Source organism: Peromyscus leucopus, chromosome 13, assembly GCF_004664715.2.
Source record: "Peromyscus leucopus breed LL Stock chromosome 13, UCI_PerLeu_2.1, whole genome shotgun sequence".
Lineage (NCBI taxonomy): Eukaryota > Metazoa > Chordata > Mammalia > Rodentia > Cricetidae > Peromyscus > Peromyscus leucopus.
Genome location: NC_051074.1, coordinates 35,919,688 through 35,946,326, shown reverse-complemented (window position 1 = coordinate 35,946,326; position 26,639 = coordinate 35,919,688).

The window sequence follows — 26,639 nt, the reverse complement described above, 5'->3', positions numbered from 1 at the left end:
GCTCACTCTGGCTCGGTGGATGGCAGCTGCTCTTGCAATTAGCCCTTCCCGCTGACCTCATGGTCAACCACAACAGCCTTGGAGATTTTTAAGAATGGAAACCATGACTTTGAAGGTATCTGGGCAGGACCTGCGTGTGTGCAAATAAACAGGAGAACTGTTTGCTGTGCTTTAGCTGTCTTTTTCTCTCTTGCATACAAATTGTCCCCATCCACATGTGACAGGCACATCTGGTTACCTACTCTAGTGAGTGAAGCAATGGATCTAACAGGAAGAGGAAGCCATATAATACTCCCCAGGAATGCTCAAAAGAGGATTTCTGTGCCTTTCATGGAAAATGGGAGTCTTAAGGGAGCATCCTGAGCAAATTAAGAAGGATAATTTGCTTGCTTGAGTTGATTCTTTTAGTTCAGTAGGTAGAAATATGAAGTAAGGAGATCAGGATGGGTCAAGAGTTGAAAAAGACACTACAAGAAGCAATTGAAATCTTTAACAGATTGTAATGATAGGTTTGTAACGAGCCACACTCCCTTCTCTGCTCATCCCTTCACCCACCACATCTTATCTCCTGCAGCAGATGGAGGCCATGAACATCCACACAAGACTACATCTGCTGAGTCCAGAGGCAGACTGTGGTTTAGAATCTGGTTTGGAGTCATAGGGGGTTGGCTGAATGACTGCAAATGAGCTTAGCACTCAGCTCTTGGTACAGTCTTTTGATTTCAGTCAGGAAGAGTTATCAAAACTCTGTGAAAATAAGGTTGAATTGGTGACCAGTTGACCAAGGATCCACACACACAGAGGTCCGGTATATAAGGAACTTAAGTCATCAAATGGTGTCTGGCTGCCAAGAGGAAAGCATGCTTTATGCTTTTCTATGGGATGTTGGCATGTAGTAAACTTACCCATCATGACAAAAGGAGAGGAATGATAAGAGTTAAATGATATCCTCAGAGGGAGAGGGGAAGTGTGAGGCCTACAAAAACATTTGGAAGTATTGTTCACTCTATTATTGGTCAGACTCCCCCAATTTTCCACCAGAGAGAGGGATACATGACTAACTTCACTGATTGTATTTGGTGTATAATCACAATCTGGACTGAAGCACTTTCTTTAAAAAAAAAAAAAAGACAACAATATAACTAAATGTGCTGGTCAGTTTTAAGTCAACTTGACACAAATGAAAGCCATCTGAGAGGAAGGAACCTCAATTGAGAAAGTGCCTCTATAAGATTGAGCTGTAAGGCATTTTCATAATTAGTGATTGATGGAGGAGGGTCCAGTTATTGTGGGTGGAGCCATCCCTGGACTGGTTCCTGGGTTCTAAGAGAGCAGCCTGAGCAAGCCATGAGGAGCAAGCTGGTAAACAGCACACCCCACCCCCCTTGGCCTCTGAAACAGCTCCTGCCTCCAGGTTCCTGCCCTGTTTGGCTCTCTCAGCTTCCCTCAGTGATGAACCACAGTGTGAAAGTATAAGCTAAGTAAACACTTTCCTCCCCAACTTGCTTTTGGTCATGGAGTTTCATCACAGCAATAGTAAACCTAACTAGGATACTAAATAATCACATCTACTTGATAGATGAGGATGATTTTATGTAACACTGGAAAAGTCACTCAATAACTTTCTATGATGATTAAAGCAAGAATATTCTTTGGAGTTGTAGCTGTAATCCACTTCAACCCATTATGGCTGTTTAGTTATATGTGACAATATAGGAACCTTTTCATATTTTTTCTTTGAGCTGGTTTAGTTTCTATGACACATAGAAAAATATGTGACATGAATAGTATGTCTTTATGTTACTAAGTATTTACAGAAATTTGACAACAGAAGTAACCATATTATACATATGAAATGTTCCAGAAATGTCTGATAAATGGGCCAAGTAAAAGAGAAAAATATTTGCAAGAGTATTTAAGTAGCATGCTTGACATTCAAAGAAAAATTCTAAATAGTTTTAGGAAGAGAAAATGCATACCCCACCCCACTCCAGGGGTTTCTTGGGGGAGACTCTGGTACAGATGGACAAAACGTAATGGACATTGGTCATTCCAGGAATTCTTGCAAAAGCTAGCATTTAAAAACAGTTCCAGATCAATTTAAATTTAAATTCTCCAGTGAAACATCATTTAGGAATAGGCTGAGAGGCCTTTAACCAGGGGGGTCAGAGAGCATTCCAGCAGTCAGGCAGAATAGATAGCTCTTTTATCCGGAGTCTCACAAGTACATGGCCAAGGCTTCAGCAGCTGCCTCTGTTTAAGCTGCATTAGAGCCAAGCCTGAGAGATTGTGGATTAGTCTGAGGTAGCTGTTTTGGCTGTATTAGTGAGATTAAGCCAGTAAGTACACGGCTTATTCAAATCAGTGTCCTTAAATGATCTCAAGACCTTTGACAGGTAATTTCTAAAAAACCAAGAGATCAGACTTAACTCATGGTAATGGCATGGCTCTTTGATGAGACTTTTCCTGTAAACCAGTTAATTATTGATTTCTGTAAGGCAGAGAATGAGGTATGCTGCAGCCCTTCTCTGTCAGAGTGGTTTTGCTCCACGATAACAAAGGACATGTGTCAAGGTCTGGGTAGATTTTGAGTTGTCACACCCCAGGAGGAAGAGTTCAAGTGGCATCTATAAGCTGAGATCAGAAGGATGGTCAACATCCTGTGATGCTTGAGACAGCCCCCCTCGTGTCCTCAATAAAGAATTAATTGGCCCAGAACATCTGTAGGGCCACTGCTGATAAATGAAACTATAGAGGATAAAGGTAATCACACAATTTGAAAAGCATCAAGCTAACAACACCTTGAGATTTTGATTTATGGTCATGAAAAATTCCGATATAGTACATTTCCCCCATGGCTAAGCTACTCTCTAGCAATAAATTAGGTTTCTATGACACTGCATTAGTGGCCTGAAGTCACTTGGGAGCTGATCTAAAGGGGACTGCTCTTACACCTTAACCACAGCCTCAGGGTGCTTAAAAAGTTACCGGAACTTTCCAAAGTTGCTAATTCACAAGTACGCATTAAGAAAACCAACACATTAAAAAGGACATACATGCACTGAAAAGGGAACACATAAACAAGTTTCTATGTTCAAGGAGAACACAGAGTGTTTCTCAACCTGTGGGGCCAATGGCCCTTTCACAGAGGTTGCCTAAGACCATCAGAAAACACAGATATTTACATTACAATTCATAACCATAGAAAATTACAGTGATGAAGCAGCAACAAAATAGTTTTATGGTTGGGGGTCACCACAACATGAGAAACTGTATTAAAGGGTCATAGCATTAAGAAGGTTGAGAACCACTAGTCTAAGATATCTCTGTGTGTGTGTGTGTGCGCGCGCGATGGGAAGGCGGTCATGAGTTAGAAGTAGACAGTGATGGAAATTGATCTGGTCTTTAAGGAAAAATAAAATTGAAGATTAGTGTCCACTGCCGCAGCAGCCTGCCTCTGCTACCACAGCAGTTACGCCATCCCTTGTCTCCAGGCACCTCTCCACCGTCAGCTGAGAGACATGTGCACCCTTTAAAGTGCCAGCCAGGCACAGCTCGCCCTCTTTACCACAACGTTCCTCTCTTTGCTGCTTCTTTTCTCTCCTTCCTCTTGCTCCACTTACCCATCTTCTTCCTCTTGTCTTTCTCTCTCTGTCGGTCTGTCTGTCTGTCTGCCTCTCTCACGTGCCCACTCCAACAAGGCCTTTTGCGCTCCTCCTCTCCAATAAAGCTCCAGCACTAACTGTTGCATGTGGTGTGTTTGCTTAGTGGCATACCTCGGCAGGGCCTGCCAAAAGGTACCCACTCCATCTTTCTTTTATTTATCCTTTCAGTTAGAGCAGTGGTTCTCAACCTTCCTAATGCTGTGACTCTTTAATACAGTTCCTCAGATGGTGGTGACCCCCAACTATAAAATTATTTTGTTGCTCCTTCATAAGTATAATTTTGCGACTGTTATGGATGGTAATGTAAATATCTGAGATGCAGGATATCTGGCATGGGACCCTGGTGGGGGTTGCAATCCACAGGTTGAGAACTACTGAGTTAGGAGAACATGCAAGCAATCCAGCAGCCTTCGTTAATATGAAACAGAAAGAGGCTAATTGCTAATCCAGTTCCCTGAATGCTTTCACCAAATAGCCAGTGAAGAAAGGGATACGCAGCTACAGAGCAAAAACTACTTCAGTTATCCATCTTTTGGTAAACAGAGATTTTTATGATATTGTTAAGCATGGTGAGTGCCCATAGTAGGATTAATTAAGGTAAATTTAATTCAAAATATTTAAATCCACATCTTATCAGATCACAAATTTTGGCCCCTGCTGTCTTGGGAGTTGACTTAAATCCTCTCTTTAAAGTGTGTTGACAGGTTGTATAGGTAGACTAGCAGAGGGCTTTGAATACAGTGGGGAAGAATTTCCCTTTTGCTTTTTGTAAGAATTCCCGAGGAGAAACGAAAGCTCTTATGGCTGACTCATTTCTTATCTTCTCTTGGCCATCCAGCAGTGAACTTTCCTGTAGATGCAGAGAGTTGAGGGAATGGGACAGGCATCTTAGAAAACACCAGAGGACATTCTCTTTGCCAGGGGGAATGGTGACTGGTGAGGGTTTCGCTAAGTGATCCAGGCTAACTTTAACGTAGGCTAATAATTCTTCTGCCTCAGCCTCTTTAATGCTAGGATTTGGGCAAGTAGCATATATTTTACTTTTTAGACAGATGCATATATTAACTTTGGTAAAGACAGAATGTATCTTTTAGAGAGACCTTGAAGGGCAACAACAACTATATAACTAGACAATTCTTAGGGTCTATGATAGAAACATGCTAACTTTTGACCCCCATAGAACCTGAAAGACAATATAGTACTCTAACAGGGGCCAATAGGCCTGTGAGCATCAATTTGCTGTATCTACTTGCTCAGATCTACATGACCAGGTCAACCTTTTTTTTTTTTTTTTTTTTTTTTTTTTTTTTTTTTTTTTTTTTTTTTTTTTTTTTTTTTTTTGGTTTTCCAAGACAGGGTTGGTTTCTATGTGCAGTTTTGGTGCCTGTCCTGGATCTTGCTCTGTAGCCCAGGCTGGCCTCGAACTCACAGAGATCTACCTGGCTCTACCTCCCAAGTGCTGGGATTAAAGGTGTGTGCCACCACCACTTGGCCAAACATTATTTTAGGTGCTTCTGCTGGAAGCTATTCCAAGCATTCTTTAGGTGAAATGAAAGAAAATATGTAGGTTGAATGAAGCAGATTGCTCCCCACAATGACAGTGACTTCATGTAATGAACCGAAGGGCTTAGTGGGAAGAGGCTGTCCTCCCTGGAGGAATAAAGAATTCTGTGAGGACTGTCTCCAGACTCGAGGCACAAGCTGTCTCTCCTCCCTATGCTTCAGGCTGTCGGTTTGGAATGACCAGTCTCTACTACCACGCGAGCCAATGCTCACAGGGTATTCTCTCATTCTCTCTCTCTCTCTCTCTCTCTCTCTCTCTCTCTCTCTCTCTCTCTCTCTCACACACACACACACACACACACACACACACACACACACACACACACTTCTATTGCTCTGGGAAATCACCAACATAAGACTACAGGCACAGGTCTAGATTACAGTTTCTATACTCCCTTTGTTCACACTTCTTGTTTCTATGGTAGAAGTGTTGCACTTGAAGATAGAATACGATGTTCAGCAAGACCAGAGCTTCAGATGTGTATCAACCTGATTAAGGGTACATTTTGAAGACTCATTAAGGCTAGAAGGATACTTGTGACAACAAAAGACGTTCAATAGTTACCAGAAGTCAAAAGAGATATTTGGGAAATATCATAGATAGGATTTGCATATATACTTGATTGCATTTACTTGCATATACTTGATTGCATATACTTGATTTCAGAGCTCTTTTTGCTAGTACCAGTTCTTCATGGATTTTGAATCTCTGCCATCAAAATAGATGAGAAACCCATACCAGCAAAAAGAGATAACTGGACAAACCTATAAACAGGGTTAATATACCATTCTCACCAGCAGACATGGAATTAGGAAGGGCAGAGGAGATCTGATTTACAGGTGAAAGTGAATCAGGCTGGTCATGTATATGTGATCACATTCACATTTTCCAAGAGTGTGTGGAACTCTTATAGGGAACACGCACAGAGTGAGCCTTAAATAAAGCCTCATTGAAGAAATACAGATGGTTCAGAGAATGTTCCCTGAAAACATTGGAAGCAACACAGAACTGAGTATCATGAAATTTCCACCTAAGACCTAAAGAATATAAATAGAACACCCCACCCTGCAGTCCACGCTATCATATGGGCTAAAGGAGAAGGTAAAATGAAAGAAAGGACTTCTAAATGAGTGGTCCTTCATATGAAAAACAAGCAATCAATTAGAAATATAGTTGAGTTAGATGTGGTACATACCTAAATCCCAGCATTTGAGAAGCTGAGGCAGGAGGATTATTAGCCTTTCTCTGTTTCACTAAAGTAAAGGTGAAAAGTAGATGCTGCTGCTGCTGGCTGAAGTGCGACGATGAGAAATGTCTGTGGAATGAAATGACTAGGCTGAGGTTGGGAGTTCTGGTCTTTCTTTTCCATCCAGGAGCATCTTACTGAGAATGGCAGAACCACCCCCCCCTGCCCCCAATGGTGGTCACCATTTTGTTATTGAACTTGGGCATCACAACCTGTATCCCAGGTCAGGTCTGGCCATCCATCCTCAATAATCAAACCAACAGAGCCACATTAACTATGGAAACAGACAAAGGGGATGCAGACAATGTGGTCACATTGGGAAAAGGACCAAAGAGGCCCAGTAACCCTTCAAGGACATCGTCAGGGTCCCGAAGTGAGATAAAAGTTTTGAAAGATCTAGTTTAAGTTTTAAAGATTCTTTTAAAACTTATTTAAAAAAAACTTCTTAACACACACATATACAATAAATAATACTACTAATAATACTAATAACAACAATAATAATAGTTTAAAATTAAGTATAAAATTCTGAACCTATTTGCCTCTGTTGACTAATCCTTCCAAATAGGTAGTTGAGAGCAATAACACTATAAGCAGAAATGAACATCTGTTCAAAATATTTACAATACAAAGTCAAAACATTAGTGAGGGAAAAAAAGTTTAACTAGAAGAGTTTGGAGAATTCAAAAACATAAAGATTTTAATTTTTCCAAAATTAATCTGTAGGTGTGATATAGTAATAAAAATCATAAACTCCAAATATGGATGGAAATGAAAAGCACTTTTAAAGGTAATGACAAAGCTGGAAATGTGTAATTCCTTAGAAGTGAGATCCTGAGAGCCTGGGGTCGGGCAGCCTTGGTGTAAGCGAAGGGAAAGTGGGTGATGCTGCCGAATGGAGCTCACAAATCAAAATTACTATCATGATCTAGAAGGCAATAGAAAAGATGGTGTTTTCCGTAAACAATGCTAAGGCAATTTGTTCTCCATATGGACTCGAAAGTGTGTCTGGACCCCCATTTCCCAGCACACACAAAAAGTGGTTCCAGATGGATTACAGATATACATGTGAAAGAGAAACCATCCAGCTCTCAGTGGAAAACCCAGGGGGACATTCCTGTGACCTTGGCAGTGGCAAAAATTTTAGAAGCAGAACAAAAAGGGCCAAAGCAAATAGAGGAAAGAAAAATGCATTTAAAAAATTAGAAGGCTATAAGACACCATTAAAAGAGTAAATACCCAAATAAAAAGTGGCGCAAATCATTCAGAGTAAACATATTTGGCAATGAATCACATACAGAATATGTAAATAATAATTTTAAAAGGTTGTCAACTAGAGGAAAAAAAATAAGAAGACCTGAATAGACTTTTAACAGCACAGGATACTGAATTGTTGATGAGTATATAAAAGTGTCTGGTAGTTCCTATTTGTGAGAGAAATAGTCCTAAGACCACCATGTGATAAAACTATACATGCACAGTAACAGCCAAGTAGATAGTCAACAGCTGTGTTAATGAGACTGAAGGGAAGGGGAAGTGCTACAGATTTTTATGGGATTGCAGGGGATTTGTCTCCTATTGAGCATGCACAGATCATAGGATGATGCAATTTTGCTCCTAGGTACATATGCAGAAGAAAATTGTCCATAGATTTAGAGCCCCAAAGTAGAAGTCGCTCAAAAGCCCAACAAGAGAAAACAGGTAATGAATGACCACATATTATACAATCAAATTGGACAACAATGAGAATAACCTATATGGAAAATATGAATGATTTTCACCCATATAATGTTACACACACACACACACACACACACACACACACATACAAACACACACACAAACACCTCAAACACAAAAGTGTGCATGCTATGTCCTTTGATTTTATTTCAGAAGGTACAAACAGGGGACTGAGGTGATAGCTCAGTTAATAAAGTCTTTGCCTCACAGGCCCTGAATTTGATCCCCTGATTCTACATGAAAGAAACTGAATGTAATAAGTACACACTTGTAATTTCAGTGCTGGGGAGTTGGAGACAGGAAGATCCTTGGTGCTTATACATTTGAATGCTTAGTCATCAGGGAGTGACACTATTTGAAAAGGATTAGAAGGTGTGGTCTTGATGGCCTATATGATCCTTTGGCCAGCCAGACTGGTCTATTGAACAAGCTTCAGGCCAGCGAGAGACCTTTAAAAGACAAGACAGAGGGTACCTGAGATTGACTTCTGGTCTCCACATGCATGTGCACACACAAATACACACACACACACATGCACACACATGTACAGGCAAAGGTAGAAGTCACAGCATAGTAATAATTACTTACATCAACATTGTTTTTACCTTAGAGGATCAAGGCCTCAAAATTAGATAGAAAAAGCACTTCTGGATACTGATGATGTCACGTTTCTCAAACTGTCCCATGCTCATATTAGGCTCATGCTATTCTTCAATTAAAAAAAAAAAAAAAAAAAAACAAGCAAGAAGCCTGAGCTCTGTCTGTCAGAGTGCCTATGTCAAAGATTGACACTTCTTAACTGTGTTAGTCACTGTTCTATTACCGTGAAGAGACATCATGACCTAGGCTACTCATAAAAGAAAGCATTTCATTAGGGATGTGCTTACAGTTTCAGAGGCTAGTCCATTATCATTGTGGTGGGAGCATGGCAGTACACATGGCACTGGGGCAGAAGTAGCTGAGAGATAATCCTGATCTGCAAGGAGAGAGAGAGAGAGAGAGAGAGAGAGAGAGAGAGAGAGAGAGAGAGAGAGAGAGAGAGAGAGGTGGGAGGGGGGAGGGAGAAACATTGGTCTCTAATACCTCAAGACTCACCCCAGGTGACATAATTCCTTCAACAAGGCCATAGCTACTCTGTCAAGGCCACACCTCCTAATCCTTCTCAAAGAGTGTCACTCTCTGATGGCTAACCATTCAAATATATGAGCCTATTGGGGATGGGAATTCTTATTCAAACCAAACACTAGCTAAATGAGTTCAGGCAAGTGACTTGCCATACTGTGTCTATCTCTTCATTTGGAAAACAGTCATAAAACAGCTCTGGACTTCAAAATTGTACGGATCAATTGATTCAGTGAACTCCAAACATACAAACTACTTCCTAAATGAAAGGAATCCTGCAGTTAGTGGTTGCTAAAGGCTGGCTCTTAGGTATGCCAAGCTAGAATACAGCTGGGGTCTGCTTATATCACAGAGTCACCGGAATGGTCCTTTGAATAATAAGATCTGAAGATGGTCTGTGAGGCAAGCTAGGGTCATTTTTCCCCCCTAGGGTCAGTTGGTTGACAAAATGTCAAGGAAGGTGATTTTCCCTTGACCTGACTGTAAGAGATACTGGGAAAGACAATTATGCACAGATTTTCAATCTCTCCCACTTCTCTAGCTGGAAGGCTGGATGGGTTCTTCAGTGAATGTGCCCTCTTAAAACTACATATGAAGCATCTCTTTCCAGAGTCTCAGTATTCTCTCCCAGATGGCCTCAGCTCCCAGAGGAACTAAGTTAGACATGTATGACGATGTCCATCTTTGTGTGTGTTTGTTTGGAGTGCTGGAGATGGGATGCATGAGGATATCCATCTTTGTGTGTGTTTGTTTGTAGTGTTGGAGATGGGATCTAGGGCTCACACGTGCCTGGCACTTCTACACTACTTACTCTATCATTAACCCACACCCCAATCCTCCATCGCTACTTATTTTTCTTTGCTGTAGAGTCTTAAATTATGGTCCAGCCTGGTTTGGAACTCACTCACAGGTGTGTAGCTCAAGCCTCACACCTGCAGCTATCCTCCTGCCTCAGCCTCCTAAGAGATGAGATTACAGATGTGCACTACCATTTTTAGTCTAGCACCCCAGGCCTGCTCTATTTCATAAACTGTCTGGACATCTTTCAAGATAATGGCTGTATATGATCTTAAAGCACCCCAACGTCAAATAGTGAAAGGTAAACAATATGAGGGACATCATGAAAAATGTTTAGGACTTTCTTTGTCTCCTGCTTTTATTTTTCTTCTTATTGGCTTAGGCCTAACTATGATAATAGTCCCAAGGATCTCTTTGGCTGACCTTAGGCAAGCAGGTGACCTTTTATCTAAATTGATTAATTGATTACTCTACTTCTTGGATTGGTTTCTCTGAGGAAACAAGATATTTCTGTAATTGCATAGATGCCATCTTTCATGGCCATTAATGATCAAGGACAATTCTTTTGTCTAGAACCTTTTTAACTGATGAGCATGTGCTGGTCTATTAGGACTCTCAGTTCTATGCTGTTGTCTCCTTTGTTAGCCGGGCCAGAGTCAGGGATAAATTACAGAACACAGAGTTTACATTGAGAAATCCTAATCAAGGTAGAATTTTGTACAAACTAGTGAATTCCAGTGTTATGCCTAAAAATTAACATTTCTTTACATTAGCAAAATAAAAAATATCTGTTCTAGGTTTGTGAATACATTCACACACCATGAGCGTAGTACATTCCAAACCAACTGGGACAGAGGCTCAGAAACATCTATACTTTGTATCCTATGCTTCACCTGGCTCTCCATCTGGGATTTTCACACCACTCTTTGAAATGATTCCCTGAGTTCCCTAAGTCACTACAGTAAATTAACAGATTCAAGGTGGAAATCATGGAGACCCTCTTATTAGGCACTTAGAGTAACAGGTCTCAGTCTGGAACTTACAGTTGGCCTCTCTCGTAAGTGAGGACAGTGTTGTGAGACAATACCCTTAAACTGCTGATCTGATTTTCTTTTGGGGGTAGATAATATAGAAAATACCTAATTATCTGTTGGTAAGGATAACAAGGCGCAGACCTGGTCACGGAACCATTCTGTACTGTGTTGACTGGGAGTAGGAAAAACAGTTTGGTGTCTCATACCTCATACAAAGCAGAGAAATAAAATAAGAAAGTGTAAGAGAGAAAATAGGAAAACAAAAAAATATTCCCATTGTCATTAATTTTGATTCAAAAGTTTTAGAATGAAGTTATTTATAAATGTATAAGCTTGATTCACAGATAGTTAAAACAACTGTTTACATCTGCATTGGAACATTCTGAGGCACTTTAACGAGCCCTGGGGCTAGATCTTCAGTAAAGATGAAGGCATATTCAACTGGGTAAGATCTGTAGCAATTCATATTGATAACTATGGATCCAGGGAAGGCAGCCCCAGACTTGAAGAACTGGTCACACTCATTAAAATATTTATTTCCAATGCAGTGTTAAGATGGACTTCAAAGTGTGTCTTGTTCAACACCTCCAGATCTTCTGGTTGAATTGCATGAATGGATATGTCCAGGTGCAGCCCTCTAGAAGAGAATTTGTATTTTTTTTAGCACGAGGCTTGTTACAACTATATTCCTCCACAAGGCCAGTTTGCACTTGTTGAGAATGAGGCTGGGAACATCATGTATAGATGTTTCCAGTTTTGCCCATCTAGAAGGGCAACATGAGGCTGCATGTATCATGTATGAATGTATCTATCCAGTTGCCTCTATCTCTATAGAAGAACAGCTTAAAATTATTGAACATGAGGCAGAGTGGCAGGGCGAAAGTGAAGTCCTGAGAGCTATTTTGTTTGACATGAGCATGGACATGTCAAGGACTCTAATGCCTCACACCATGGGAGTGGCAACACCTTCCCCAGGTAAGGTCAGGTGGATGGCAAAATCGTTCTGAGGCCAGCAAACCAATGTCGGCAGTATCTGCATAATGTTCACTATAGCTGTCTGCCTCCAGATGGGTACAGCTTGAAGACTTTGCCCCTTCAGTGACTGTTCCTACCTGAGATTAGCTAAACCTGTCCCACTGCTCAGCTGTGTGCAGTGACGCTCCCTTCCTCTTCAATGGTACATCATAAACACTCTGAGAGTCCAGCTTCTGCAGCTTCTCCACTTGAGAGAACAAACCACCCAATCCCAGCTTTTTCTACACATGTCTGCCATTTCTTCATTTCTTGTCACCCCAGTTAGGCCAGTCCCTAGAACATGCAGAGCACAACACTGAGTGTATTGTGTATGGATGTGGGCAATTGTACTTCTCTTTATAGAAGGACAGCTTACAGTTGAGTATGAGCCTGGGTACATACTATGTTTTTGTTGTTGTTGTTTTGTTTTGAGACAGGATTTCCCTGTGTAGTTTTGGTGCCTGTCATGGATCTTGCTCTGTAGTCCAGACTGGCCTTGAACTCACAGAAATCCACCTGCCTCTGCCTCCCGAGTGCTGGGATTAAAGGCGTGCGCCGCCGCCGCAGCCGCCGCCGCCGCCACCACCACCACCACCACCCAACCTATGCATTTATTTTTATAATGTCCAACAAAATCAGACTGAAACAGGATTTGGACAAGGAGAAATTCTTCAGTTGCTACTGCCGATGACAAGCAAGCAAATGGTCCTGCCTTTTCTCCTGGCTGTGACCTGACAGAAGCCGCCGAGGAGAAGAACGGTTTATTAGGCACTAGCGTCAGGGGATTTAGTTTGTCATGGAAGTGAAAGCATGGTGGCTGAAGTAGCCTGGGCTATGGAAATGGGAGCCTACAGCTGGTCATCTTGTGGCTGTAGAGGAGCCTCAGAGAGAAAGCTACATTTGAACCCCATAACCAGAGGTAGGCTATAATACTCCCTGGTGTCCTACATCTACCTACTAGGCCTGACTTCCTAACAGTTCCATAGCCTCTCAAAACCATACCACCAGCTGGGGACCAAATGTTTAAACATATGGGCCTGTGGGGGACATTATAAATCCAAATCACAACACAAACACATCAGTGTACTCCACAAAGTCCTCGGATGCCTTTTCTTCTAAGGGAATTCATTTTTCCAAAAGCTTACCTTTAATATAGCCTTCCTTGCAGCTGACGAAGGCAATAGTTTAAGTAGCTGTTTTTCTACCACATGCCATGCGTATCCTGATCTAGACTAACCAGGTTTTCAGAACCCTCCATTTTCATCACAGCAGAGACCTAGAGCTGTATTCTTTGACCTTGATTGTTCTGCTTTGTGGCTTACTGTCCATTGCCAGGTTCTACCTCTCCACTAATAGGAACCATGATTGCCAACTACACTGATTAACTTACTCAGGAAAGGACTATCAGGAATATGTCAGGTAGTTTATAGGAACAATGGGAGACCAAAGAACGTAGCTCCACAAGCGTGCTGAAACCAATGGCAATTGGAAGGGCTGACAAGATCCTACACAATAGACCAGCCTTAACTCTGTGATGAGTCTCACGGTAACTAATGCTGCTGTGGCCATGACTCCTTCATTGCTCATAGTGGTAAGCACTGCCACAATGCCCCTGGCTACAAGATGGTGGTTTCTGTCTGTGCAATTAGATATCGTTTAGTTGCAATTCAAAGTTTAAGGTGGGCCAGGCCATGGTGACACATGCCTTTAATCCCAGCACTCCAGAGGCAGAGGCAGGCGGATCTCTGTGAGTTCGAGGCCAGCCTGGGCTACAGAATGAGTTCCAGGATAGGCTCCAAAGCTACACAGAGAAAACCTGTCTCGAAAAAAAAAATACATTGTATGAAGTTTAAGGTGGGAATGCTGGGGTGGCTGAACTGAGACTTTCCATTTATATCTACATGGCCCTGGTTTTGGAGAAAAAGAAGAACAAGAGAAAAATTTCACAAATATCAGAGGAAAATTCATATCCTGGGGGGGGGGAGAATGACAAATTTCTATTGCATAACCACAACAAGAGTTTCTGCAAGAAAGATGAAGACACATAAATGGAATTATTCATGAATACATACATATATTCCAAAGAAGAAAGATTTCTGGGTTTTGAAGAAGAGCCCTAGAAGGAACACATACTTCTTTTACTTCTGTGGCTTGAATTAATTTTTTATATTCCTGACCTTTATGGGTTTATTGCAACAAATAGTCTTAAAAGCATTGCAATTTCTACATGGAAGAGAATGTGTCTTATAAATCCAGCGTCCTCTACAACTCCAAATAGAGGGTATTGTAAAGAATATGTCCTCGATAAGTAACTACTGATTTATTGACCTTTTCTGTCAATATCTTCTTGAGTAACAATTGATTCATGAACAAAAAGAAAGGCTGAGATGTCAGAAGTGACCCACAGCTGTAAAGACAACGAGCTATCAGGCAAGTTCAGAGTGTGGCATTGGACCCAGTAGGAACAAAAGGGATTCATGGACTTCTTTCTTCAAAATCCAAGACAAACATAAATGGAAATTATTACCATTAAGACTAAGAATTCACCCTGGATATTTAATTCCTTCAAAACATATTCAATTTCAATCATCTACTGAAAACAATACCATATTTGACTATCCTAATAATATCAGACTTTGCTGAAGAGCAAATTTTTAAATGGTTCTATTTTCTTCCAAAGCTGGTACCAGACCTACCTTCTGTTATACATGTATCAGTTTACTTACTAAAAATTCCAACTAGAACAATCTTGTGAAATACCTTGCTTCATGGTCCTTTTTTATTGCTTACAATTTGGTAATAACTGATGATCAAAATTATATAGCCCACTGACCATAAGAAAAAAATTACCCATCCAAATAGAACACAATAACGAGTTATTTCAGTAGCAGGCCCAATAACATTTTCCCAGAACTTTCTGAAGGGGCCAACTCTTATAAATGTATTGAACTCTTAAAAGCCCAAGAACACTTCTTAATTAAAATGTCATTGCTGAAAAATTCAATTATGCCTTAATGTTTACTCAGCTGACTGTATTGACATATAGAGATGTATTTCAACATGACGGCAACATTGAATGGTCCAGAATTTTAATATGCAGAACTTATTAGTGATTAGGGACAATAAATAAAAGCTCATTCAAGATCTCAGTAACCTAGGTCATGAATAAAAATTTTCAATATGAAAATGTTAAGATAAAATGAACCTGGTTCCTTTTTGTCATATTTATTAGTGAAGGAGAAACTGACAGAGCAGCATTGCAATGTTCATTATAATATTTATGCCTACTAAAATCAATGTGCATATGTACTCAGAGCTGAGTGGAAGTTGAACCTGGTGTGTGGAGGTGAGATGGACATGTGAAACCAAGCACAATGCTGGCAACAACAACCAACTGTGTCTTCAGGAAGGATGTTCCTGGGTTACCATGGAGATGGGAATAGTGCTTTCTTTGGTCAGTGGTGATGATTGTCGGGACCATAGGCTCATTTTCTGTTCCTGATTCCCACACTAGATCTCTCTAGGGTAGATGCAGAGGAGGCTCCAGGAACATAAGGTATCACTGATTACTAGGTTACGCTGCACACAATGTGTTCCTGATGCTGTAATCTTCTGTCAATGTCTCCTACAGCACAGATTCACTCATGAGCAAAAAGGAAGGCTGAGATGTCAGGTGTGACACACAGCTGTGAAGACAACTATGGGTATAAGGAGAGATCAGGGTGTGGCATTGGAGCTACTAGGTATGAAAAGGACCATGGAGTCTTTCTTTGAAATCTAAGGAAGAAGTAAAAGGGACATTAAATAACTAAGACTAATAATCAAACCTGGGTGTTTAGATACTCCGTGTTTAAATTACTTTACTACAGGTTCTAGATCAGAAACAGACTCAGTGTCTCTTTTTTTGGTATTTAGTGTGCATTTATGTCTGTGTGAGTGAGTCAGATCTACTGGAACTTGAGTTACAGACAGTTGTGGGCTGCCACGTGGATGCTGGGAATTAAACCCAGGTTCTCTGGAAGAACAACAAGTGCTCTTAACCACTGAGCCACCTCTCCAGTCAAGGGTCTCTTATCCAAGCCAGTACTCGGGTAATGTCTTGGTCCTCTGCGTCTCTGCATTGTGAGATGGCAAAAGCCAAAGAAACAGCCGACGCTCTTCTGCTCAGACCTGAGACAAGAGTAGCTCTTCTCACTCATCTTTTCCCCTGGCCCTTCCTATTTCCTGCCCAGACTGTTGGGAGTTAGAGATGCTGGATAATCTAGGTCACTGTTTCTCCAAGCGACTGTGCATCACCTGGGGAGATGGTTAGAAACTGCCGATGTCTGCCTTCCTCTTCCAAAGATTTTCATTTTATTTGGTCTTGATCATGCCCTAGGAAACAGTAGCTAGGTCTGCAGGTGGTACAAATAAACTATTAATGGGAAGGATAATGGATCCAGACCAGTGTTTGAACAGTAGTCAGATAATGGAGTGACCATTAAGTGTACCTGCAACCTGAAAATATGATCATACGAAAGGCTTAAATTACCGGAGGGACGAGAAACTGCCCTGGTTTTATTCTTTGGCTGTACTACCGAGATCTAACCCTGGACACGTGGCATCTGCGTTGGAACCACTTTGGGGCATTTAGATGAGCCTCGGAATTGGATCTCCAGTAGGAATGAATACTCAGGGGCTAAGATCTGTAGCAATTCATCTAGAAAGCTGTGGATTCAAGGAAGGTATACCCCAGACCTGAAGAACTGGTTAGAGTGACCAAAATGTTCCTTTCCAATGTAGCTCAGAGACGGACTTCAAAGTTTCCAATCTTATGATTTCTCAATCCCTATTTCAAATAATGAATACATATTTATAATTATATTTGTTATATTAATTATTTATTAATATCTTACTGATATAGTGAAAAATAATTTCACTACCATCAGATTTCTTTCAATATTTGAGTGCTTCATTATTGGTCCTTTGGGGATTTATTCAACAGCAAAACATGTTAATTTAATGTCATGGTTGTCTATAAGGAAACTGAGGCCTGGGTAACCTAAATGATAAGAGAAAATCCTATGCCTGGAAGACTAATCTTCAGCAATTACGGTGGGAGGTCAAAACTGACCAGAACAGAAGTGTGTTGGACAATTTCTCGTATATCTAACAGGAGCTGAGCTCTGTGGTGAACATGACTACACACCATGGAAACGTGGTGAGAGGAAGGTATGTACGAGCTCTGAGTGACAGAGAAGAAAACGCAGTCCAGGTCTAATCAATACAGAGGATGTGCTGGCTTCTACCAAATAGGGAAACTTGAAGGAAGCTTCCAGCCATGCTTGGATAGATGAAAATTCCCTTTATCTGCTGTTTTCTCAGTCCTATCTACTTTTGTCTTGGTTGGTGGTTTTCACTTTCAGGAAATCTTCCCTTCTAGACTTTTTTGAAAAAAGAGTCAACTTACATTTGCACCTCTGGTTCCCAGCAAACAGCATTAAAACATCAGCATCCCCACTTGAACCAAATATCCGCCCTTGAATCCATCACCAATGTGGGAAGAATGGCATGGAATCACTGAATTAGGGCTGGAGCAAATCCTTGTGACATCATCAAAAGCCACAGATGCAAAAGAAAAAGAAAGGAAGAAGGGAGAAAGGGGGAAGAATGAAAGAGGAGGCAAGAGAAGAGGGAGGAAGTCGGGGGCAGAGCACAGATACAGAGAACAGAAATTTCTACCCAGGAATTCATGTAACTGAGTTCCAGTTTCAATTCTCCCAAGGACGACTGTATCATTGGTTAAAGCAGTCACTTTCATCATTGCCGTGAGCGTAGTGAAGAAAGTGATCTGATTTCTAATGCTAAAATTCTAAACTTCAGATCCCTCAAGTACCTCATGCCCCAACTATCTGGCTTTCAGCCCTGGTTTTTGAGAATCATTTAAAGGAACAGAACTGATTTATGGTTATGGGCAAAATTGTTCAGGGAAATTAGAAGAATGTTTCCACTTTCCTCTGCTAATATGGGAACTGCTGGTCCTTTTAGTGAGCAATCATGGCACCAATGCCTGACTTCTTTTCTGCTGGCTCCCTGGGTGACAGATAAATCTGAGCAATTTCTCTAGCTTGTGTAACAATGGATTTTCTTATATTTGCTTTAAAGCTTCTTTGAATGATTCGCTTTGCTCCCAACATCCTCTTGCACTTTGCAGAATGTTATAGGACACCACAATGGTAAATTTATTGAGGCTTTCAATTTTAATTAGTTTTTTTCTCATATTTTCCCTGAAAACTTAATCCTCTTTTAATGAAACTGTAAAATATAAGCAAATCTTACATGACACTTTTATCACTTGCTCATTGGAGATCAAAAGTCTAACTGCACAGCCTTCTAAAGTCATACCAAATTCTAAGTGTGTATTAAAATGATAATTTTTATCTTGGATCAATGGCCGAGCTTTCATTTATTTGAGCAAAACAAAACAATGCTGATAATGGTCCAGTGTCATATCTCAACATGTTTTAGAGAATGATGATATTATTACAGCGATTTTTACCACGGTTTTAAGTATGGTAGGAAGCAGATTCTTAACTTAGAAACTTAATGGGGTTAGGTTTTCCATCAAAAGGGAACACACCATATAACTTCTCTGTAAAGAAAGAAGGATTCGCTTTCATATCTCTTGCCATGTTTTATGGAGTAAAATAGCACCCACTGTTGCCTCTGGATAACCATAAAAATCTAGTGCATGTGTGAGATATCAGACTAATGTTGTGATCACCTCATCTTGGGGATAAAGAAAATATGTGTACTCTCATTTCTATTCTGAGTTTTCCAACCCACCCTCTCCTTTAAGGGCTGAGATGACATATTTTTCTCACTATCATCATAAGACTGTACTCTCCATTTAATTTAGGCACCTTGGTTTATATTGGTTTAGATTTCTTCTTTATTTATGATCAAAGTATAGGCTCACTTTGTAGCCTTATGCTGACAATTTACGACCAGCTTATAAATGTCCCTTGTCCTTTGATTTATGACAGGCCTCCTTCTTGGCACTCATGACCTCTTTCTCTCATTGCTCATCTTAGGCAACCAGTTGAAATTCATTAGCCTAGGTACCTGTTGAAATAGGAAAGCCAACATGGAGATAATGTCTGCATTTTCATCAACCTCTCCAGGCCAGGGTGTCAACCAAGAGAACAGCCATGATGTGTCATACACAAGTCTGAGACCTCTTTACACTAGAATTCAACTTTGTCCTCAAGTCATTGGAGAAAAACTAAAAAAGGCAAAACAAGTTTGGGGTAATGAAATTAATTGAGAAAAAGCTAGTCTAGCTGTCAAAAGACAAGAACCTTGGGAAGAAGAAAAGCAGCTTCTAAAGGTCAGTTCTCAGCGAGTTGTAATCTTTACCATCTGTGCTCGGCCTGGTATGATTCTGAGACTGTCATCTGCAGTCTTCTCGGGAAAGAACAGACAAGGGAAAAGCGGCTTGTCCAACAGGGAGCCTGGATGTACTTAGCTGGACTGGAAAATGAAAACACTGCATGGTATAAACTCGGGCTGACCCTTACTCTCCCTTCTCCTTGACCTACACGGGTCTACAGATAGTTTCCCCAAAACAGTGTGACAGCCAACTGAAGGAACTCAGACTCCAACGAAATGCACTCATCTATTTACAAGGCAAGTCGCTGGGTAGCTGGACTCAGGGTGGACATTCTTTATGTCTGAATCTATGTTCTCAGGCTGCCTAACATGGTGGGCTTCCTTTGTGTTTAATGGGAACTACTTAAAAGGGAGGTAGGAACAGGCAGTTGGATCCTCTTTGTCTAAAGATTTGGCAGGCAGTATGCAATCTCGAGTGCTGTGATCCTGTTTTTGTTTCGCTTTATTCTGTTCTATGCTGTAACCAAGATTTTGCTGTTACAATTGTAGATTTTATGCTTTTAAGACTTTTTACCCAATATACAATAGCTTTTGATTACTGAACATGGAAATTCTTTTACTTACACTTCTTGAATCTGTATTATTTCTGAACAATGGAAAAATGAAAACTAAAGAAGTTTTAGGTAGTATTTATATATGCATATACATATATACATGTGCTATATATGCATAAACATTGTATAGCATATTAATATTTGCTCAACCAATTCTTCTCTATAAACATCGGATGACTATTAGAATAATGTGACCTATGATTAATTTTCAAAAGTGCAAAACATGCTATTTTATCTGCTATCATTATTTACAAAATCAAATGTTTCGCTATTAGTGTAAGGTTATCAATTTCTGTTTGTTTGTTTGTTTCTAAGATTTCAATCCTTCAGAGATTTTCAAGACTAGCTAATGCTGACCTTTCCCACAGTACTTACTCCAATTATGGCATTCCCCATTGGAAACATCTGCACATGCTCATCAGCTCTTTCTCTCTTACTTCTCTCCATTCCTCTTTCTTCCCTCCATCCCTCCTTTCTTCTCTTTCTCCCATTCCTCCTCCTCTTCCTCCTCTCACCCCCTTTTTTTCTCTCCCTCCCTTTTCTGTTTCTACTATGCTTCTTGTTGGCTAGCAATTCTTGGGAGATAAAAGCATCCATCTTTGAAGAAAGCTTAAGACAGTGGATGCTCTAAGGGGAAGTAAAACATTCTATCCTTTGAGGAAGCTTTTAAGCTCAGGAGGTAAACAACTGGAAGGTTTTAGGAAGTCCCTAAAACTGACCAGATTCACTAGGTTCTGCCCTCTCAGTCATATATGAGCAATAAAGACTGCTGAGAGATACACTCAGGGAAAGGGAGCTTCATAGTAAGCTCTCAGACAAGCTGGCTTACCTAAAAGAGGCTCAGACATTCTCCAACCTATTGAGCTATCTGCAAGTTGGGCTGTCCATTCTCGGTTTTCTTTGTTAGTTTGTTTTCATCTGTAACCCACACTGGGCAGGGTTTTGGTGATGCAGCTGCTTTTAAGTCATTTCAGCTCCTATAACTAACCCCTCCCCCTTATTCCTGTAAGAAACTCCAATAGAACCCATCTGTCACCTGTTCCTTCTCTAGGGTGAGTAAACATTTGAGTACATCTCCATAGAAATGGTGTTGCATAAGACCTTCCTCCACTCTTTCTTCCCTGTTTCTTCCATCCCTCCCTCCCTCCTCCCCTCTGCCCTACATGTTTCTCTTTATTCCTTTACTCCCCTCCATTCCTCACTCTGTCTTTCATCCATCTCTCCCTCCCTCAATATGTCTTTCATCTATCTCTCCCTCCCTCACTCTGTCTGTCTTTCATACATCTCTCTCTTCCTTACTCTTTCATCCCTCTCTCCCTTCCTCACTCTGTCTTTCATCCATCTCTCCCTCCCTCAATCTGTCTTTCATCCATCTCTCTTTCCCTCACTCTTTTATCCATCTCTCCCTCCCTCAATCTGTCTTTCATCCATCTCTCCCTCCCTCACTCTCTCTGTCTTTCATACATCTCTCTTCCTCACTCTTTCATCCATCTCTCCCTCCCTCACTCTGTCTTTCACCCATCTCTCCCTCCCTCAGTCTCCCTTCTTCCCTCCTATTCTTTCTCCTCTCTCCCCTCACCTCAGTCTTTTGTTCTTCCTCTTTTATATCTATGATATCTGAAAAAATTAATGACCACTCAACATTCCAATGACCCAGCATGCTTATGTACTGCCAGATAAACTTCTTGCTACTCTCACTACGGTAGGTGCAGCAGATTTTTATGATGTTAACATCTGAACTTCATAGATAAAGGCAAGGCTCTCCCACTTATTTTTCTCTTGATTTGTTTGTTTTGTTTCAGAAACACCAAGCAGGAGTTTCTAGTCTCTTCAATATTTGTCTCTGCTTCTACAGCCTCTCAGAAATAAAGGCCATAAACTCTTGGACATAAAACATAGTAACACTCTCCAAATGCTAGTTAATAAAACATTCCACCTCTTTAGGGGAAAAAGATATTTTATTTTCTTTTGTTGGGTTAACCTAACATTGCCAGGAGACTTCCTTCCGTTTCTCCCAGCTGATACAGCGGCTTGAACATGTGAAAAGAAAGTCTGGGACCAGACTGTGTTCCCTCACCTCCTATGCTCACTGCTTCCTAAGCACAGGGATCATTTGTTTCTCCCTTCTCCAACCTTCCTTTTACTTTCCTCCTGATCCACCTCCTCTCCTTCCTCCTTCCCTACTCTGCCCACCAAGCACGTCCCTAATAAGCCATTCCCTTTTACAATCTGAAAGACAATCTGATAGTTAGAGCTCCTGAGAGATTATCGGGTTAGGCTTGTTTTGTCATTGTTGTTTGAAGATTGTAAGTTATATATTACATACCTCAACTGATTTGTTTTGTTCTAAAAAAAAAAAAAAAAAAAAAAAAAAAAAAAAAAAAAAAAAAAAAAAAACCCTTTCTTTTTTGGAAGGATGTATCACTGTGGATAAGTTAATAATTAAAAAAAAATATTTATTGTCACTGAGGATGGAGGTCAATGGTAGAGTGCTTCCCCACAAAGCCAAGGCCATGGGTTTGGTCCTCAGGTCCGGAAGGAAAAAAAAATGATTTATTATTGTTTTAATAGTGTCAGAAGGGATGTGCACACATGTGTGTAGGTACCCGAGGAGGTTAGACACATTGGGTCTGCCGGGAGCTGGAATTACAGGCAGTTCTAAGCCACCAGATGTGGGTGCTGGGAACTGAACTCAGGTCCTCTACAAGAGCAATACAGACTCTTAACCACCAAGCCATGTCTTCAGCCCTGGGGAAAACAATCCTAGTTGCTGCAAATAAAACTGTAGAATGAAAGCTGGTCCTAGGGAAAGAGAAAGAAAACATGCAAACGCTTTCATGTAAATTTAGAATGGTAGGCAAAAGTGCTTGTCTTTTACTTTTGGGAAAATGACCGTGACTATTAAAGACACTGCTTGAAGCCAGTTGTGAGGAATATTGTATAAGTTACTGTCAATCACTGTGCAAGTCTATCGGGCAATAATTCTCCATAATAACCACCAGCTCCAGTTAATATATTTGTATCATTACTTTAGAGGCTTATGAAATGCAAATGGAAACTCGACTAATAATGCTCCTGACTTAATTGGTTCTACTTGGTGAATATTCTCTTTCTTCAGTGAGAAGGAATCAGAATCAGAATTTCAGTTCTGAGGCTGACACCGCTACCTGTCCATTCTTTATTTGTATGAATGTCACCTTGGCTTCAAAGTTCTTGATCAAAGAGACGGGTTCTCTGACATGAGCGATGAGCCCCTTTCTGAGAGGTACACTTTCCAGGAATATATCATTCGGCGTTATTATTTTGGCATGCAGAGAAAAGCATTCCCACATCATATTCTTAACCGATTTTAAAAAGCATGTTCAAAAACACACACAGTATTTTTCCATCAGCAGATGTATCTACCAGGCCTGTCAAGCTAGGTCACTCTGCTGTATATATATGGTATGTTTGTTCAGGATCCCTCATCTTAGGGAAACACAGCTCTCCTCACTCCAAATTAATTCTTTTTGGAACTCTGTTTCTTGTCCTTCTTTACTGTTGTTTTGAGACAGGTTTCACCCCTGCCTCTGCCTCTCTAGTACTAGGATTATGGCATATGGCGCTGCAACCTGAACTCCATATTGATTTGCCTTTTAATCATTTCACTAACATCATGTAATTCTGCATATATTTATGGTGTATCAGCAGTGCAAGCCCGGCTGGTCTGAACACCTCAGCATCCTGGGTACAGTCAGAAATGGAACCTGCAGGTTAGATAGTGTATGGACTCCTATGACTATTCTCCAAGATCTGCCCTTCTCCCTGGAAAGGAGGCTTTCACTGGCCTGTCATTCTTTTGCCCCAACTTTTAGCTCTGAGGTGCACGGCTTCACATCATCATTGCCAAGGACTCAAGGCAGCTGGATTGCACTTCAGGAACCCAGGCTTTAAATCATGAGGCTGATGTGTTCACAGACAATTGGGAACAATGTGTTTCACACACATGTGCTGTTCAGGAGTGTTTTATAAGACATTCCGATCTATCTTCACCACGGCTGTGCCATAGTATTAACCTGATTTATTTCCTTGGATTATGGTAGTGACATTCTTTCTTTTATAACCCCTCTATAACTTCAAATCTCACATGAATTCTAGAATATACTTTATAAATAAGCCAAGCCGCTGTTACACAATGGACAAGATTTTTCTTTTTCTTTTTCTTTTTGCTAGACCTCTTCATTCTCTAATCTCTTGCACTTTAAGTGTATCTGAAGTGTATTCTATAGAGACCTAAGTACCTGTAGGGATAACAAAAGGCTTGAAAATGCTAAGACACTGAATTATTCATTGCATAAGCACCATCCCTTCGGGCTGTACCACTTCTTGTCATATTTGCCAATGTCCTCGGAAGTCCATGCATTATTGATTTTGGTTCATATGGATTGATTCTAGTTATACATATTGTGGTGGTTTGAATTCACTTGGTCCCCAGTTGGTGGCACTGTTTGGGGAGGTTTAGAAGCTGTGGCCTTGGAGGAAGTATGTTGCTGGAGGGGGAGGCTTTGTGAGTGAAAGCCTCATGCCACTTCTAGCTCAACCTCTCTGCTTTGTGCTCTGGGTTCAAGGTGTGCACTCTCTGCTTCCTATTCCTGCTGCCATCCATGCTACCCTGCTTCCCTGCAATGATGGATACTTATCCCTCTGGAGCTGCAAGCCCAAATACACTCTTTTGTTTTCCTGTAGTTTGCTTGATGATAATGTCTTATCCCAGAAGAGTAAGTAATACATACATATGTATGTGTGTGTGCGCACGCGCGCACAAATATATTCATGAAAGACTGAAGGGCGTTACAGTAGTCTAGAGGATTGAGCAGAGAAATTGTAGCCATCCTTCCACAGTTAAATGAAACACTGGCATGGTGGGTGGCACCAGGTTCCTAAAGAAAAGACAATGGCCTAAGAAAAAACTAAGAATAACTGGTCATGAGTTAGGAATACCCCTTAATGTACTACTGGACTTTGTTAAAGGATGGGTCCATCATAACTGCTTTCCTCCCTGACTTGGTATTATATAGCTAAAGCCATTGCTGAAAATAAGAGTGTATCCATTTTGGGCATTAAGACACTGCCGCCCACACCCATATGTGCTAATTTGTTTCCTGCCAAAACATGTCTTTTGAATCATGTAGGCTCATGCAAAGGGGAGAGAACCCAGGCAGCACGTTCAGTGGAATGTAGAAAAATATTCATGAAGTCATGGCTCTGTGACTTCCCACAGGAAGTTTTGGCTTTTGCTTTTAAATTAACCTGTCCAGGTGCTGCTTAGAGGCTGTTAGATTATGCAGATCAGTTCAAAATACCCATGGGAATGGCTTTTGTCGTTGGATTCTATGAGCAGGTTTCTGTGTGGTTAGCAGAAGAGGCAGAAAAGACGTATCTCGGTGACCGATTTGTTTCTAGGGCACAGGAGTCTACAGTTACTGCTCAGACAGGGATAAACAAAACAATAATGAATGCTGCAGATCACACCTGAACCTTCAGGGTAACTATGAACCAAGTGCAGACTATATTTTTTTTTCTATTGCGTCTGGGTGTAAACCTCTTCTCCCCTTTGCCAGAAACCATCATGTTTATAGGCGTGTTTTACTGGGAATCTGCTGCTTCTCACAATGTTTCCTGTACAACTGTCAGAGTGAAACTACATCTGGAAATGACAAGCACATAGTTGTCGATCTGGAAGTCAGTGTGTTGTAATAGCTTGCAGCTACAATATGGCTGTCTTGCTGAATGCCAGAGTGAGTTCCAAAGACACAAGCCAGCTGTATCCCTCTGAACAGAGTGCTATTTTTTTTTCCTCAGGGTAAAGGAGGGGGTTTAAGAGGTTTGCCATATCTCCTGTCAACCAAATAGAGCAGGATAGATTGAACAGATTGCATCTTAGACAAACCAATTATCTTAGAAACTTTGAGAACTGGCTTGGATCTATGACTGATACATAGTCTAAAAGCTTAAAGAGACCTGTTGAATCACAATCTTCCAGAATCAGACTGGGTATCAGGCCTGATGAAGTCAGGAGTCTCCCTTGATGATGAGCCACCCACCAAGAGTCACAAAATGCCAACCCTGGGAATTATCTTGCACATCTCTGTTTCTGAGACCTGTATGGCTGAAGTGATGCCCATGAGGGTTCCCAAGAAAGTGGCCCATGCATCAAGCATGCTGCCTTCCCAATGCTCTGGTTTTACTGTGTCTCTTCCAAGGTTCATGCACTGTAGTCCAATGCCCAGTGTTCTTGAGCCTTTGAAAAGTGGGGACTTCTACAAGATGATGAGATCATAAGGTCATGATGACTCCACTTTCCCTCCTTAATGGAATTAAGGTCCTTCAAAAGAGGGTCTCCACATTATTTAGCCCTTTTTATCTTTACATAAAATATAAAACTAAAAAAATCAACAGTCTATATTTATTATTTAAATAATTAAAATAATA